General features: G+C 36.1%; 1 long non-coding RNA gene across 1 annotated transcript in view; it reads left to right on the top strand.

The window, feature by feature from the left end:
* The window catches only part of LOC107517927, a 78,359-nt gene extending 59,263 nt beyond the window's left edge, over nt 1-19,096 (top strand). The window contains exons 3-4 of the long non-coding RNA XR_001598686.2: nt 5,621-5,777; nt 18,352-19,096. This is a non-coding gene — a long non-coding RNA (uncharacterized LOC107517927). The remainder of the gene's footprint in view (nt 1-5,620; nt 5,778-18,351) is intronic.
* The last annotated feature ends 350 nt before the right edge of the window (nt 19,097-19,446 follow it).

The raw sequence follows: 19,446 nt of genomic DNA, 5'->3' as shown, positions 1-19,446 counted from the left end.
GATTTCTAAATATGTGTATTTACAGATAACATGACTAACTTTCTTTATAAGAGATACCTTAGTTGTGTGATAAAAGGAAATATTGTCCCCGAAGGTCAAAAATCAAAACGTTATCACAAATAGTGATATTAGTTCTCTAAAATAGATAACTTTATTGCTTTTGATGAATTTAAAATGCATGAAAATTAAATGTGCCTGATTTTCATAAAACTTATCAAGATTAAAGGTTTATATCATAAATTAAAACTTGAGACAGCAGTGTATGTAATTATTGGTTATGTTTTGGTAGTATGTGTGTAAATGCTGGAGAGTCACGATTTTTAAGAAATGTGTTTTCTTTATATACTATTGATTTCTGATTATTTTAGATGAGCTCACCTTGTCATATTTATATTTTGTGGATTTGCTTACTCGTGTCTCCATCAAGATTCTAGCACACTAAATTGAGATGACCATATAAAAAGAGAGGTTATATATAAAAAAAAAAAAAAAACCACAAGCAAGATGGTCTCCCCTTGAGACTAAGGATTATATTACCTCTCAGGGGACCTGCGGAGAGATAGCTTGTATCCAGAACTCCACAGGGAAAGCCTATGGTGACCCTGAAACAAAGGATCCAGGAGAATAAATACCCTGATCTCTGTCTCCTATGCATCTTTGATCTCCTGCCAGGGCTCCTTGTTGGCAAAACACCACCAGGAATCCCACACATGTGACCTCCCAGGGCACATAACAAGGCGAGGAAGGGTAGAGAGTACATCTGGATGGACTAGCAGAAGTTTATTCCAGTGTAGTTAAAAAAAGAATTCTACTTATTCAATGCATTTTAATTTTTTTTCAAATTCGTTGAGACATAATTGACTTGTAACATTGTGTACATTTAAGTCAGACGATGTGATAATTTGATACACTTATATATTGTGAAATGATTACCTTAGTAGGGTTTATTAACACCTCCACAACCTTACATAATTACCATTTCCTTTTTGTGGTGAGACTATTTCCGATCTACTCTCTTAGCAACTTTCAAGTATATAATACACTATTGTTAACTATATAGTCACCACACTGTACATGATGTTTCCAGAGCTTATTCATCTTATAATTGGAAGTTTGTACCCTTTGATCAACAGCTCTCCACTTCCCCACAACCTGCCCTTGGCAGCTACCATTCTAGCCTGTTTCTGAGTTCAGCCTTTTAGATTCCATATAAAAGCGATAACCATGCAATATTTGTCTTTCTTTGTCTGACTTATTTCACTTAGCACAATACCTTCAAGGTCCATCCATTCTGTGGCAAATGGCAAGATATCCTTCTTTCTCATAGCTGAATAATATTTTATTCTGTATATATACCAAATCTTCTTTCACCATTAATTTGTTTCCTTTATGTTGGCTATTATAAATAATGCCTCCATAAACATGTGGGTGCAGACATCTCTTCAAGCTAACTGATTTTATCTCCTTTGGATATACACCAAGTAGTGGGGTTACTAGATAATATGATAGTTTTGTTTTTAATTTTTTAAAGAAGCTTCATACTGTTTCCCATAATGGCTTTACCAATTTACCTTCCCAACAACAATGCACAGGATTCCCTTTTCTTCATATCCTTGCCAACGCTTATCTCTTTTTATTTTAATAATGGCAATTCTAACATGTATGAAGTGATAGCTCATGATTTTGATTTCTATTTCTCTGATAATTAATGATGTTGAGCACCTTTTCAGGTACATGTTGGCTATTTGTATGTTTTTGAAAAAAAAAGTCTATTCGTTTTTTCTGTCTATTTTTTAAATCTGATTTTTGGAGGTTTTCTTTTTGCTAGTGAGTTGTATTCATTCCTTATGTTTTGAATATTAACTTTTTATCATATATCTGATTTACAAATATTTTGATAATTGTTGTTTTGGCTGTGCAGAAGCTTTTTAGTTTGATGTAGTCATGATTATTTACATTTGCTTTTGTTACCTGTGCTTTTGATATTATATCCAAAATATTATTGCCAAAACCGATATTAAGAAGCTTTTCCCCTCATTTTCTTTTAGAAGTTTTATGATTTCAGGTGTTATGTTTAGTTTTTAAATCTATTTTAAATTAATGTCTATAATTGGTGTAAGATAGAGGTCCAGTTTTATTCTTCTGCATGTGATTATATAGTTTTCCCAAAACAACTTATTGAAAAGACAGTTCTTTTCCCACTGTGTATTCTTAGCTCCCTTGTAAAATATTGGTGGACTACTACATACATGAGGGTTTATTGCTGGGTTCTCAATTCTGTTCCATTTGTCCATGTGTCCATTTTCATTCCAGAACCATACCGTTTTGATGATTACCAATTTATAATAGTTTGAAATCAAGAAATGTGATGCCTCAGCATTATTCTTTTTCATGATTACTTTGGTTATTCATGATCTTTTGTGGTTTGATACAAATTTTAGAATTGTGAAATGGATTGATATTTCGATAGGGATTACATTGAATCTATAGATGGTTTTGGGTAGAATGGATATTTTAATTTAGTAATTCTAATCCATGAACAAGACATATTTCTATTTATTCATGTTTTCTTTAATTTGTTTAATCAAAGTTTATAATTTTAGTGTATAGGACTTTAAGATTCTTGGCTAAATTTATCTCAAATTATTTTGTTGTTTTTTATGCTATTTTGAATGGGATTATTTTCCTTACTTCTTTTTCAGTTGCTTTGTCATTAGTTCATAGAAATACAACTTATTTCTGTATGTTGATTTTGCATCCTACAAATTTACTGAATTTACTGATTAGTTATTAATAGTTTTTTTGTGGATTCTTTAGTATTTTCTATACATAAGATCATATAATCTACAAACAAGCACAGCTGTACTTCTTTCTGATTTAGATGACTTTCATTTCTTTTTCTTGCCTAATTACTGTCTAAGATTTCCATTTCTATGCCAAATGGCAGTGGTAAGAGTAGGCACCATGTCTTATTCCTGATTCTAAGAAGAAAAGCTTTCAATCTTTCACCATTGATGTTAGTTGTGTATTTGTCATATGTGGCCTTTATTATGATGAGATACATTTCTTTTATACACAAGTTATCGAGTTTTTAATCAAGAAGGAATGTCGTATTTTGTCAAATGTTTTCCTGAATCTATTGAAATGATCATAAGATTTTTCTTTCATTCTTTTAATATGGCATCTTATTGATTTACATATGTTAAACCATCCTTGTATCCCATGGATAAATCCTACTTGATCATGGTATATGATCATTTTAATCCTTTTAATGAGCTGTGAAATTAGGTTTGCTAATATTTGTTGAGCATTTTTACAGCTGGATCCATCAGAGTATTGGCCTGTAGTTTTCCTATATGAGGATAATTCTGGTCTTATACAATGAATTTTGGAATTATCCCTCTTCAATTTATTGGAAGAGTTTGATAAGAATTGGCATTAATTCATCCTTAAATGTTTGGGAGAATGTATCAGTGAATACATCTGGTCCAGGGCTCTTCTTTGTTGGGAGAATTTTGATTACTGATTCAATCTCCTTATTAGCAATCGGTCTATTCAGATTTTCTATTTAGTCATACTTCAGTCTTGGTAGGTTGTATGTTTCTAAAAATTTATTAATTTCTTTTAGGTCATCCAATTTTTGGCATACAATTATTCATCACAGTCTCTTATGATCCTTCATATTTCTATGGTACCAGTGGAAATGCCTCCACTTTTGTTTCTAATTTTATTTGAGTCTTCTCTTTTCTAATTTTTTGAGTCTTCTCCTTTTCTTAGTCTGGCTAAAAGTTTGTCAATTTTATTTATTTTTGCAAAAAAAAAAAATCAGCTCTTAGTCTTTTACTTTTTCTCTGGTTCATTTATTTCTGCTCTGATATTTGTTATTTTCTTCTTCCTGCTAACTTTGGCCTTAGTTTGTTTTTCTTTTTCTAGTTCCTTGAGGTATAAAATTAGGTTTATTTGAGATCATTTTTTCTTCATATAGGCATTTAATGCAATACGCTTCCTTCTTAGAACTTCTTGTGCGGCATCCCATTAGTTTTGGTGTGTTGTATTCCATTTTCATTTATTTCAAAATATTTTTAAAATTTTCTTATTTATTTATTTTTCTTTGACTCATTGGTTGTTCAGGAGTGTGGTAATTTCAACATATTTATGAATTTTCCAGTTTTCCTTCTGTTATCAATTTCTATTTTAAGACTATTTTGATCAAAATAGTCTGACTTCAATCTTCTTAAAATTTGACAGCCACATGATATCACTTGTATGTGGGATATAAACCTAAAAGCAACAAACAAACAGGACAAACAAACAGAGACTCATAGACATGGACAATAGATTAGTGGTTACCAGAGGAGGGAAAGGGGAGGTAGATGAGGTAAAAGGAGTCAAACATGTGGTGACAGAAAGAAATCTAACTGTGGATGGTGAACACATAATGTAATAAATATATGCCTTACTGTTGAATTGTACACCTGAAACATACTGGATTTCATTAACCAATGTCACCATAGTAAAAAGAAATAAAAAAAAGAGAAAATATTTGCTAAGACTTGCTTTGTGACTTTTCATATGATCTATCCTGGAGAATGTTCTGTGTGCACTTGGAAGACTGTTTATTCTTCTGCTATTGGAAGTAATGTTCTGAACTTTCGCAAAACAACTATTGAATTCCTTATCAGGTAAATCACAGATCTCCATGTCTTTGGGGTCAGTTCCTGGAAGATCATTGTGATTCCCTAATAGTGTCATGTTCCCTTGATTTTCCTGTTCCTTGACGTCTTGTCTTTGCATTTGAAGTAGCATTCACCTCCTCTAGTCTTTATTAACTGACTAGGGGAGAAATACTTTCCAACAGCCCTGTTAGGCATTCTGAGACTTTCTCAGACCTTCAATGGAGAGGCCTGCTCCACATTTTGTGCTCTATATGCCTTCTTTCGATCCTGCAGTGTAGCAGGGCACATGCTGATAGCCTCTCTTTTGATTTTTCCAAGGGCAGAGATAAAGCTCAACTTTGTGCTCTCTCTCTCTGACTCATAGATTTGGGCTGGTTTTCTGTGTGCACTCAGTAGTCATCTGCCTAAACTCACTCTCACTGCTGTTGAGAGTGTGCACCGAAAACCAGAAATTGGGTGGGCGTGTGTGTGGGTGAGGTGTGCAGAATGCTGGGGGTGCCCACTGACCAGTTGGGGAATCCAAGAAAGGGTAAGGCATCCCAGCAGCTAATGGGTGATTTTCTTGATGGAATCCACAATGCAGTTAGTAGAATCTATGTTCCTTTAATGCTTTCCAAGAGTCTATCTGCTGCTCTCACAGCTCCTTCCCATCCATGACTCAGGGTCTTGGAAGAGGCAAGAGAGAGCCTCTTTGGCAGCATCTCACATCACTGGGGAAGCTTGGCACTCACTCACACACTCTCACTTTTCCCCCACAGGAGAAATCATGGGCTGAGAAGATTTCTCTTGGCATTGAGATGTGCTCCTTAGCGTAGGGGTGATGTGGATAAAGTCACTCTGTTTCTCTTACTCTCTCTAATATGTCCAAACTTGTTTTTTTGTTTTATTTTGTTGTTTTTATTTTGTTTTGTTTTGTCGTTTTGTTTTTGTTTTTTGCACTCAAGTGTTGTGCTGGAACTCCTTTCCTGGAAACTTGGTTTCCAAAAAGCTCTCTCATCCATGTGTAACTATCTGACAACAGTGTCCTCCATGTAGAGAATGGGGACAAGAGGAGCTGGAGCTAGTTCATGGATCATTTTTGTGCCCACAGCCAAGGCTCAGGTCAGTATGCTTATTATCCAACACATGGGTGGGTTAGACTTCTTCCAGTTCCCTTGTATAAGGCTGGATCCCACAGCTCCCACAAAGGCAACTTTGTCCATAGATGGATGCTAAATTATTGTTATTGGGGGTAAGGGAATATGATGAAGGATGTCTTATTCAGCCACATTGCTCCCTTAATATCTCATTTTAAAGTAATTTTCTTAGTAAGTTTGGGCTGCTATAACAAAATACCATAGACTGGGTGGCTTAAACAACAAACATTTAATTCTTACAGTTCTAGAGGTTGGGAGGCTCACAGTCAAGGTGCTGGCAAATTCAGTTACTGGTGAGAGCACTTCCAAGTTCACACAAGGCTGCCTTTTTTGTTGTATTCTTACATTCTGGAGAGTGAGAAGGCTCTGATCTCTTCCATTTCTTTCAAGGGCACTGATCTCATCATGGGGCCTCCATCTTCATGACCTGATCTAAACCTAATTCCTTCCTGAAGAGCCCAGTGCCAAATACCATCATGTTGCAGATTAGGGCTTCAACATTTGAATTTTTCAGAGACACAAACATTTAGTTCCTAGCACAGGAAAACATCTGCATTACTATTTATTCACAATGCTTTCTAGAAGATAAACAATGTCTTCTTACTCAGCTGACTATTGTGGTCTACTTTATTCTAGTCCTTCGTAGAATATGACACTGATAATGAAGGTCATCTGAAAATGAAAAAAAAAAAAAAAGTTTAGCAGGGTTAGGAGGAACAAGACAAGAGCCAGAAACTAAAACGGACAATCTCATTGTCAAGTGAGTGGCCGCACTAGCAGACATACTCTTTCCTGCTGGTGCTATTCTTCACTATTCCTCTTTTCTGATATATTATGGATAGTTGCATATTGCTGCACTAATGCTGTTTAACAAACCACTCTAAAACTAAGTGGCTTAAAATTACAATAATCTGTTCTCGAAGAACTGTAGGTTGGCTCAGGATCAACTAAGCTAGATGGGACCTAGCTAGGATGGCTCTGATTCAAGCTGTAGGTCTGGTTGGGCTTGGTTCACTCGGTTCATTCTGGCTGAAGGGGCAGTAGGAATGCTCTTTCCGTGGAGATGGCAGATATACTGAGAGAACAAATATAAAATTAATAATGCTACTTCAAGTCGAGGCTTAGAATGGGCGCTACTGTTACCACATGCAATTGGACAATGCTAAGGTCAAAATCAAGGCATTATGCTCTAGATAAAGTCATGGAAAGAATATGGATGTAAAGGGGATAAAAACTGGAGACAAAATTTCATTGTACCACAATCTGCATTCTGGCCACAATTACTATTTGAAAACCTTCCACCTTGCAAAAACAAAACAGTAAAACACACACGCAAACAAAAACAAACAAATAAACAAAATATTCACCCTCTTTCCAGAACCCTTAGACATCTCATGCCACATGACATGAGGTTCAATGTCTAGGCTCTTATAATCAACACCAGTCCATATGAGGCCCTTTTAAATCTGGAAACCTATGAACTAAAATGGCAAGTTATTTTCCCAAATGCAACGCACACTACTGGAATGGAGAAAGAATCATTATAATAAGTGTTCTTATTGGAAAAAGGGAAGAGAAAAGAATAAAATGTAGTACAGAGTAGGCACTAAATTTTATTTAGTCTATAAAATTTTGAAGTCTCATTTGGAAAATATTGCCAGGCACCCCTCTTCTAGAGATAGGGAGTGGTCTTTGATAATATCCCAATTCTGCTTCTTGGAGTGGTTCCCCAGTCCCTTTTTTCTCTTGGTTTGCTGTTCTACCCTCCTGGATGTCTTTTTTTCCCAATCATCCTCTTTGGCCATTTCTGAGAAAAACTTTGTTTCGAATGCATTTTACGGAAGCTGAGCCACTTTCTCAGACTGTTTCCTGCTTATAGATAGTTAAAAGCCCGAAGGTCTTATAGTTCCAGCAGGACCACTCATTCTCAGTCCTGCATTTCAGGACATTTGCCAGGCAAATCTCTCAAAAATATTGTAGGTCTTCTATATCTATATACTTTTTTCAGTACATTTCATAGGCCAAAAATACTGCCACAAGTCTACAATTTGGTGGGGTACAATTTTTAATCTTCCAAGTTATAGCAGGTGAGAGTTTAACTAAATGTTTTGCCTCTTTGCAATATGAGTCATTATTTTTCCAGATATAAATTTCCAGAAAATTTTCAGTTTCTTTACCATTTTCCAATCTTGAGCCACCCACTGCTCAGTCCCAAATCCAATGGCATGTATTCATGTTTTAATTTGAGCTGCACCCCACTTACAGTACCAAGTTTGCATCAGTTAGGTATTGCTACAAGGTTGCTGAACAAACAACCCCAAAGCTCAGAAGCTTAAAAGAAAATAATCATTTCTTCTCAGAAATGTGAGGGTGATGGTGTAGGCTGGGCTTGGCTGCATGGCTGCTGCATTAACCTGGTTTATCATTCAGGTCTACTTCATGTGTGATCATTCCAGGGTGCTGGTTGAAAAAATAATAGTCACCCAGGGAAGCTTTTCTTAGGATGGTGGCAGAGGGGCATAAAGAATGGAAACGCTTGAGGCCCTTAAGGCCTTAACTTGGAACTGGCACTTTGTTATTTCTTCCCCCACATATGCCATCAACCAAGCAAGTCCCATAGCTAAGGACAAAGTCCAGTAGCAAATAAGTATATACCACTTTTATGAGACTATGGCAAAATATACATGCAAGGAAGGATGGCAGCCAATAATTTAGAATACTGCACTTTGAGAATCCCAAATAACCCCAATTGCCAGTCTGCAGATAGTTACAAGAATTTATAAGTGAGTCCAGTGAAAGAGCATTTGCTTCTTTATTGCTAAATCTATAATACTAGAATTAAAATTTCGATAGCTTCAAGTTTGACACTGGTGACCAAGTATATGCTGTCAATTTGCTCTTCCGTTAGCTACCCATTTTCATGCTGGAAACTCTAATTTGAATGAATAGAATATTAAGGCTCATGATGAAAGTTACCATCTCTTTTCTTCTTGTTGTCATAATATGGGAACTACTGCTAGATTGTCAAAATGATTTTTATCTCTGCAATCACTTCGATAGTAGCTTGTATTAAGTCCCAGGTCATTCCTTATAAATGCTCCACAATTTTGAGAGGATGAAGCACTTTGTATTCCTCTTACTCTCCAAAATTTCTACCCGAAAATCTCATTTAGGTCATTCACTGGGGTGGCAGTCTTGACAAACTTAGTTGAATGGCCAGTGGAACCAATTTTCTCATCAACTCATTAGCATTTGATAATTTTTACTCTGCCATCTGGCATCTAAATCCAGTGACTCACTAGGAAATAAGTGAAGGCTAAATTTGGAGTACCATTTAATGATGTGTTTTAGTGCACTTATTTAGGGTACGATGATCTACATTTTTCTACATTTTGGTCAATATGTTTATATTACTTTAAGAGGGTACAGAAGGACTACCCAACTTGAAAATTTTACCATTAATTAGTAACTCTTTTCTAATTAAATTCTGTCACCAGGTGTTTTGTTACTTTATTCAAATTACCCAATTCCTTGAGCTTGGAAGAGTAAAATACTTAGAATAAATTTAACAAAAGATGTGTAAATCCTCTATATTTAAAAGTAGAAAAATTTGTTGAGAGAAGGTAAAGAAGATGGAAACAAATGGATAAATATCACATATTTATAGACTGACTCAATATTTTTAAGGTGTCAGTTCTCCCCAAATGAATCCCAATCAAAATTCTAGCAGGTTTTTGTGAGAAAAAAAAATAATAAACTAATTCAAAGAGTATGATGCTTAAAGGTGGAGTAGTCTAGAGTATTGGTTCAGCACTCAGATTCTAGACTCAGACTATTGGCTCTCTCATTTTCTATCTCTGTGTGTGACCTTTGACCAAAAAAAGTTTCACGACTCACTGATATTCTTCCTAGCTACTGATATTTGCTCTTTCTGCAATTTGTATGTCCCTTTATTTTGAAAATAACAATTCTGATTGTCCATAAACTGATCTGTTGGTAGTTTTTCAAGTGGACCACCAAACTATGTTTCAGTAACACAGAAAGAATATGAACCCCAGCCATTTCTACAATTTTCATTTCTTGTTTCTAAAGAGATTAGTAATAGTAATCTACCTCATGGGATTTTCATGGAGATAAAATGAAATAACGTAAGCTATTTAGCATAGCCTCTGGCACGTAATGAAGATTCAATAAATTTGAACTATCTAAAAGGAAAAAGAAAGATAATGTGAATGAATGTTGGACACAATGATGTTTTTGTAGCTCACATGCAATTGGCTGTGGAATGATGAAACGAAATTAATTCCTGAGCCTTATATATAGAAAAGATCATCTATGAAAATACAAAAAAAAAAAAGTAAAGAAAAGACTATTTTGGAAAAAGTAAGTCTATGGCAAGTTACTAAGGATTCAAGCAGGCAAAAAGGACCACTATGACAGATAAAGAAGAAGGAATAAGGGATTTATTATAGAACTTGCTGAATTGTGGAGCTGGTCTAAGAAAAACTGTTGTCTCTGTGCCTGGGGTAGCCTGAAGTCATGGAATGTAATCAGGGCATCCATTTAAGATAAAAATATGGGCATGAAATGGGCAAAAGCAAAGACAAATTAGAATCCGAAAGAATAAACAGGAACCCACAAGACAAACTGGAAACTGCCTGCAGCTATCGTTCATTACATCTGAACCTGACCACAAGGTGACCTGCATACAAAGCTGGCACATTTGACCTCAAAGTTGTATATGTGCCTGGCCCAGGTCTCAGAGAAACAGACCACCTACTGAGAGCTGGAAGAGCTGTAGATCCAGCTGCTGCTGGGTATCAACCAAGTGTATCTGTGGATCAGCTACAATGTGCGTTAAGTGGCACCTGTGCTTGGGGTCTGGCACTAGCCTTCTAAACACAACTGCTGCTTCACTTCTCTTTCAGACACTGCATAAATTTTCTTGTAGCCAACCTTAACTTGGAACCATGCAAGAAAGAGAATTCTGGGAGATATATTTCAGTTTAGCTAAATTGTCACATACAAAACCATCACAAGTGGATAGAGAACTATAGGGTTCTTTCCAATAATTCTCAATAAGACCATTTTCAACCCCCATAATAAACTATTATGCTTTATTTTTATCACTGAACCTTAAATTCTGTGGTAAATATATAAGAATAAATACTTTGCATGCATTTGAGATATTCAGAACTATCATATATTGATAAATAAATGCATAAAAGAAAAATTAACTTTTATTTAATGTTTGTCATACATCTGGTATATTTCTCAACACATCTCACATTATCATAATAATTCTCAGAACTGTAATGTAGATTGTTATTGAATTTACCCTAATTTTCACTTAAATATTAGCCTCAGAAGTGAAATACCTTTCAAAGAACCCAAAATATATGGTGAAATTTGGATCTGAACCTGAGTCTCTGTTGTCAAAAAACGTTCATTTTCTACTGGATTATCATGAGCAAGAAGAAAACATTGTGATTAAAAATGATAAAAAAAAAATCAAGAATTTCTACAAGCTTGAACATGTTAGTGGCAGGTATGCGAAAGCAATGATGATTAGATAGCTTGAAAATTACTCTTTTAAAAAAAGGCAATCCATCCAGGGAAGAGAACATTGAAAGGTAGAAGGCTCTTCACGTATATGAAAGATCCTTATTTGTAAGATTTCATGTTGTAAAAAAGGTGACGATTCTGCAATTGACATGAAGACACCAACGAATACAGGCAAAGGATATAAATTCACTTAATGCAGATAAAGATACGTAATTTACTATACACAGACAGCTATACAAGCCAGGCCCAACCCTGGCATACCCAGTCAGAGAGGCAAGCCAAGCCCCGTGACCCCTCAAGTCCCCATAAAGCAGCAATTCCACTTGGACACGACCTAATCTAAGTGAGGAGTCTGTCACATCCTGCAAAGAGTCTTGGTTTGTCATTCTCAAGGGTTTTGTAACCTCTGACTATTTCCAGTTGTTATTCAAATGCTGGCTATGTGCTTCACTCCTCACCAGGTTTAAGAAGTTTATAAAAACCTCAGCACATATCTGAGTTAAATTTTTCCAGACATAGCACACCCCTAGCTCATTCAGTTTTTGGGTCTGCTAAGAGGGTTTCCATATTAAAAAATGAGTGATGGAAAAGAGGAAATCATCATAAACATGAAAACTAGAGGTTTAATTTAGATATGATAAGCTATTTTATGACAATGAGACTTTTAAAAGACCAGAATGAGGACTATAGAATGTCTGTGACAAGTATTTTAAAGTAAAATAGGTTCTGTTTTCTGGTTTGCTTTAATTATGATTCTAGACTTCTCAAAATACCTTCCAAAATTTTATTTGTTTACTATTTAATCATTAATTTAGAAGATATTTACTGAGTAACTACCATATACCCAGTACTGGCTAGTTGTCAAAAAATGAAAGATTTGACTACGTAGGTTTCAGGAAGAGAATATAAAAACTCTTTCTAATAAACACCAAATACTTAGAAAGATGTAAATCTCTCTCTTTTATATGGCCTCCAATTCTTCCCTTTGTATGTGCACACATGCTTACACACACACACATAAAACACATACACACACATACACACACACACACGCACGCACATCTCCACATCAACTTCTCAGTACCCATATAATCAACTTTGATTACGATAATGCTTAATTTTAACATTATTAAAATTATGTAAATAGCATATAGTTCAGCTATTATAATGTTCTCTGATATCATTTGTTTTTTTTAATCTATCTTTTCCCTGTCTTTTTTTTTTTTTTACTTAATTTCTTTCTCTACATACCTCCCTGTTGTTAAGGATTCCCAGATTCATAGACCCCAAATCTGCCTCTTTGTTACACCTTTCTCTCAGTAAACACAGATTCTAGTAACTCCCTGAGAAAGAGCAAACAACAGGCAAACTTCTCAAAGCACTTCATGTTTGATGTCTTTTTCACACTTAGATTTGATTGAGAGTTTAACTGGCTATGAGAATTCTCTATGTTCTCTCAGTATGATTTCCCTCAGAATTCTGAAGGCATTGCTACCATTTTCTTTTTTTCCCTGATGTTATTATAATTCCCATCCTTTTATGAAAGCTGTTTTTTTTGTTTCTATTCATAAAGTTTTAGAATTATCTTTTTGGGCCCAGTTATACGCTGGGATCTTCTTAATAGTCACTTTCGATCTGAAAACTCTCTCTTTAAGTGAAAACTATCTCTTTAAATTTTGGAAAATGTTTTAAAAATAACTTATTCAATAATTTTCTATCCTTAATTTATTTCTATTTTCTCTCTTTCAAACTCATATATTTTTTAATGTTATTCTATAGTGAACTCCAAATTTTATTTTTCTTCCTATTTTCTGTATATTTTCCCACTTATAAGGAGATTTGCTCAACTTTAATCCTTCAGATGAATGCTTCGTCCTTGTTGTTATTTCCAAGAGCACTCTTATATTCTTTTCTCTTTTTTATAGCCTTCTCTTATGTCAAGGTTGCAGGAGCCTCACTATTTATCTGAAGACATTAATTATAAATTAGAAAAATGTCCTTCTCTCTAAATTGCTTAATGATTCTTCAAAGTTCTTCTGTCGTGTGTGTGTGTGTGCACACGCGCGTGTGTGTGTGTGTCTGTGTCTGTGTGCTGTCTTCTATGTTATGGGCCTCTTTTTTCTTTATATTTCTGAGGTGCTTGGTTGTCCCTTCATATTCCAGTTAGAGTGCTAAAAAGTTGCTTGGATGCTCTCAGTCCATGAACCGGGCTTATTTACTGGTTCTCTGCAATATAAGGTGATCAGATGGGATCATTTTACTAGAGAACCCAAAATGCTTAATACCTCTAGTATATCTTCTACCAAAAGGAATGATTTACTTTCCTACCTGGGAGATACATACCGGCTGCCACTGTTTTTAGATTCAAGTAGGAAATGAGTCTCACCATTCAGAATGTAGATTCTCACTTAATCATACTGTTTTCATGTAAGACAGCTGTGTGTTTCTTTGGAAAAGACTCATCAGAGATTAAATCTCTGGTTTTCAATAAGTGTAGTGGATGTCATGTGGCTTGGCTCCTAGGGATGTAAAATGTGCTAGAACCTTGTAGCAGAAATAGCCTGTTCACATAGAAGCAAATTATTTTTGAGCAGATTTACAATTGACTCAGTCTACCAACTGGGGAAGCGATGTCCTTGGACAATTATAAGTTTTTAAGAAATGACTTTGGAGGAAGTTGCTAAATTAATATAAAATAATGTCAGTAAATTTAGAACCATACAATACAATGGGCACCAAGTCACACACACAAACATACACACAAACATATTCTTTAAAAATTATCCTAAATCCCTTATAATGCCTCCTAATTCTGTTTTGTGATCCCTGTGGGCCTACATCATCTATGTACTCAGTATCCATAACTTCATTGGTTTTAATGCTTCATTCACACTTAGTTCTTTCCTGCTGAGCACTATGGTGTCCCTCCTAGATACTGCTTTTTCTTAATCCCAAGCACTGTCAACTGTCTCTCTCATAACCTCCAACCTAACGAGAAAATGTTTCTTCACTCTCTATCAGTATCATATTTATTAACATGCTTTAAAAAATGAATAATACTCCTAGAATCAAGGGGAAAAAAATCTCACTCAATTTCAAAACAGAACAACATTCAAACTAGATCCACTGCAGCTTCCTTTTCCGGTGAGGTTAGATATATTTTCTGATCATCTAAAATCTCCATTCCTTGGAATTCTTCAAGCAGAGGAGTGAGCCAAACTTTAAGCCATCTCTCCTCTTGAAATCTCATCCTAAATTTAGCTTCCTGATCCAGTTAATGGTTCAGAGTATGGGGCATAGATAACTGTCTACCTACACCATGGCTTCTGGTACTCTTCTTGGCTATTTGAAGTGTCCCCTTAAGAAAGACCCTGAGTTCAAATTCTGCATAGAGATGAATAACTCATAAATGTATTAAAGGAGACTGATTGAAAAATAAAAAAGGAAATTTTCTCTCTCTCTCTCTCTCTCACACACACACACACACACACACACACACACACACACACACACTTGCCTTTTGCCAGTAAAAATTATGACTAAGAGCTACTCAGTAGTTTCCAGTTGCTAGAGAGTATACAGGAAGACAGCTGATCTCTAGGGTAATAAGCGTCCAAGTCAAGAATAGCATTGACCTGATTGAGAAGCACCAGGTTTGGAACACAGGCATCAGTCCCAAAGTCTGGATCCATAACAAGTAGCCGTAAAAATGCTCCATTTGACTGTGTGCTGTCCATTGAATGAATTGTTAATCAGCGAAAGTAGGAATAAAAGGGCACTAAGAGGTAGTCTACCATTTCCTCAAGTGGAGAGATGGAGGCTACCTACAACAGCGGTCCCCAATCTTTTTTGGCACCAGGGACAGGTACTCCTATGAGAAACTAATGCCTGATGATCTGAGGTAGAGCTGATGTGATGCTAGCGCTGGGAAGTGGATGCAAATACAGATGAAGCTTCACTCGGCCTACGGCACACTTCCTGCTGTGCGGCCTGGTTCCTAACATACATACCACGGACTGGTACCAGTCTGTGGCTGGGGGTTTGTGGACCCTTGATCTACAACATCCCTGAAAAAATTCACCCAGCCTCTGTTGAGCTGACATGTTCTAAATTCAGAGGCTTTCTACTTGGTCAGCCAGAGCCAGAGCAGCTCTGGGTGGTATCAAAACAAGGTAAAGGAGGTTTCCTGGCAACTAGGACAGTAACCTCGGCCTAATAGTTCCAGTCCTCAATTTTTCTTTCCCTTAATTCTGTCGTACATGCCTTTCCTTTTTCAAATATCTTCTTGCTTTCCATAAGATAAAAGAAGAATTAAAGCTTATTTCCTGAGGCCAGAATTGAGTTACCTTTAGAATTGATATTCTACTATTATTATTTTTTAAATTTCCAATCCTCTATTTCTTAACAGATGTAGATTGCATGTTTTTTTTTTTTTAAAGTAAATTAAAATCATATTCCTTTCTGTTTGATTATCATTTTGGAAAACGTGGGCATAGCCTTTGAGCAAAACTGTGTGAAACTAGGGACAAAGGGTCACTCTTCTGAGTTCTCCTCTCAGCTGGAGGATGTGATCCCACTTCACTGGGTTACCCTAAGGCAGCAAAAGGTGAGTGACAATGGAGTCAAGTATCAAGGACAAAAGAGGCAGCTTATTCCTGATGCTGTTTTTCTTACAGGTAAAATGAAAAATCAAATCTTCGCCTCTCCCTGCAGCACTGTCCTCTCTGAACATGACATTAACTTCCACAAACGAGCCTGGTGGTAAAGGGGGTGATTAGCTAGATAGGCCTTAACAGCTGGGCTCCCGGAGATGGAAGCGAGGTGGAGGAGGGGCTCGGTCCGCACCGGTCTTGTAGTTCTATCAACAGCGGCAGCAGCAGCAGATGAAAAGCGTCTAGAGGTGGGGGCAGGGGAGAGCCCAGATTGTAAACATCTCTTGCCTGTTGCCTAGAAGCAGTGGCAGCAAACAATCCAAAGACTGCTCCTAGATTTTCAAAATGTCCTTTATACGCGGGGCTCTGTTTCTTTTTAAAATATGCGGCCATTTTATAAAGTCATCAGCCCACACGCGACAAGTATGTATATCCTAATAATTTCCTAGCCACAGCGTGTCATTGCTTACCTAAAGTGGTCAGTTATTGTTTAACAGAACCTGCTAACGTTAGCACATTAATCCTGGAGCTTCTATAAACCTTTTCATAACTATTCTGTATTAGGCGTCCATATTTGTAAGAATCAACAGAAATAAATACATCTGCTGCTTCATTTATAGGGAAAATTTGATAATTCATCTTTCTGAAGCAAGCTGTGATGAAGGACAGGAGTTATGTAATATAAATTGGTTAAAATATGATAACAGTAATGTTATAGGCTGTCTTGGCAGAAACGAACTATGGAATAACACATACACATACGCGCGCACACACACAGTAAGAAAAGGGCAGGCTAGTAATAGTGGGAGATTTTAATTACCTATGCATAGGACAGGATTACATCAAGTGGAGGAAGTAGGGCTGGATCTGGTACAAAGCTGCTTTCTAATTTAATGAGTACATCAACCGAAAAAGGAGGAAAGAATGCCAGGTTTAAGATTAAATAATGTTTAGGACTCAAAAAAAAGGGGGGGGGGAATGAGGGGGATATGGAAAGCTGTGATTAAATCTCATTAAGCATGTGATTTAATCCCAAATAGAAGCTATGGGTGTTTAGAGACAACACAAAAATTTAGGAAGACAGAACATAAAATACAGCATATAATCATTAATTCAAAGACAAGCCACTGAAATAAGGTCAGGGTAAAGAGCAGGGAAGTGGTTTTTAAAAACACAGCATCACCCAGATTGCCAGTCCCACTAATACGTGGTAAATTTGTTTAGCATTTTACAAGATCAAAGTGGAAAAATAATGTTTCTAGAATGATGCAGCAAAGAAAGGCTCCCCCTCCCTTTTCAGGATCCAACATTTTTAAAGGAATGGAAAATCAAATCCTCTATACCTAAAAGGACCCAGGGGAAGAAAAAGAAGCAAAGAAATGAACAAAGCAGAGGACAAACTTTTATAACATTAAACGCATACAACCGAACAAGGCATCCATAGGGCCATTAAGGGGACAGGTGGGAAGTCAGTGACAGATGAGGCTGCTGTGGCTGAGAGCCTGAATAGATTCTCTGCCTGCGTATTTACCAAAGGAGCTGAACGGCATGTCCCGGAAACCCGGATACATTTTCTTGAGGGGAAAAGTGAAACGTTAAAAGGATTTTATGATCGCGCAAGAACAGATAGTTGGACAATTCGAACTATTAAAAGTTGACAGGTCACAAGATCCAGATTAAGTGTGTCATAGAAATCTGAAAGAAGTGCAGAGGAAACAGGAAATGCCTTCAGCAGTGTTCCTTGATAGCTTCAGAAGACGAATGGAGCTGAGAGCGGTTCTAGTACTAGATGTTTACAAGAAATCCTTGGCGTCTTTGGAAATCTAGCCACGAATGACCTGAGTCATGATTATAAAGCAAAGAGAGTTGACCCCCATTTTATAATTTATAGAAAAACATAATCTGGTGAAGAGCTAATATTAGCATTACAAATCACAAATAATTGGCATTTTCACGAGAATAGGGCATTTGTGTGCTGTTTCACACAGGTAAAAACTAAAGCCACTTACTGCTTCTAAATGTCCTAAGGTTCTTATTATAGAGAGCTTCATCTATCATCTCTGTTAAATGAGGTAGTATGAGATTAAACAAGAGTAAATCCAGACTACCCATAGACTCGAGGGAAAGTGTATACGTGAAATGGAAAGGAACAATGTTGGAAAGTATTGCCCATTGCTGCCTTTATCATCACCATCACCATCAAGCTGCAATTATTAAATGCATACTTGTGTACATCATAGCAAGGGAGTAGTCTGGTGGATGAGTGGTTCTCTCCTTGCTTCAGGGTCTAGATTTTATACTGATCTGTCTTACTCTCTACAGGCATACCTTGGAGATATTATGGTTTCAATTCCAGATCACTGCAATAAGGCAAGTATTGTGATAAAGTGAGTCACACAAATATTTTGGTTTCCTAGTGTATGTAAAAGTTACATTTACACTATACAGTAGTCTATTAAGTATGCAATAGTATTTTCTTAAAATATGTACATACCTTAATTTAAAAAGACTTCATTGCTAAAAATGCTAACCATGATCATCTCCTTTAGGGAGCTGTAATCTTTTTGCTAGTGGTGGGTCTGCCTCAATCTTGATGAAATGCAATATCTGAGAAGCACAGTAAAACAAGTATACCTGTATTATGTCACTATATTATTTTTAAAAACAAAAATAAAAATGTTCTACATTCTGTGGATATGCTTAGAGTAGGCAACTACATCATCCACCAGCTTCCAGCTGAATTTCTATGAAACAATCTGAAGGACAAATGGCACTACTTAATGTTCATTAATCACTTACAAATTACATTTTCTTTTCCTTCTGTCTTTCCTCCTTTCTTCTTTCCTCTCTGTTTGCCTTCCTTTCTTCTTGCCTGAAAATGTGTATTGAATTTCCTAAACTAGACTATAAGATTTAACAATAAAAACATACAAACATGTTATTACTGCCTTCAAATAATCCTGTGTAGGATTTTATCAATATCAATAGTGCGAAAGGGGCTAAAATAGTACATAGTCCATAGTGTCCGGAACCATTTAAGGAAGTATATATTACAGCCACAGGCTAGTCAAGGAGAGGTTGGGGCATAGAATAAAGCAATAGAAGTAAACCAAGTGAAGGCGAAATATGAAAGGATGTTATAAATGTAGAAGGTATATTTACAAAAGCTTAGAGGGGAGGCAACACAGTGAACTGCGAAATGACATGACCAGATTAGTCTCTCATTTCGTATTTTTATATTCCTTTTCTACTAAACCCTACCACACTTACTGTATTCATTATTGAATTTAATTTCTTGTATTTTCTTAAAAAGGGCAAAAGCAGGAAATGCAAGTGTGTGGAGAGCTGCATAATTTAGAGAAAGAATATAATAAAAGTATTCATAAATTTCAAAATACATTCACTTTTGTTTAAACT

Source organism: Rousettus aegyptiacus, unplaced genomic scaffold (genome assembly GCF_014176215.1).
Source record: "Rousettus aegyptiacus isolate mRouAeg1 unplaced genomic scaffold, mRouAeg1.p scaffold_m13_p_10, whole genome shotgun sequence".
NCBI classification, from domain to species: Eukaryota; Metazoa; Chordata; class Mammalia; order Chiroptera; family Pteropodidae; genus Rousettus; species Rousettus aegyptiacus.
This window is presented reverse-complemented; position numbering and strand designations above follow the sequence as displayed.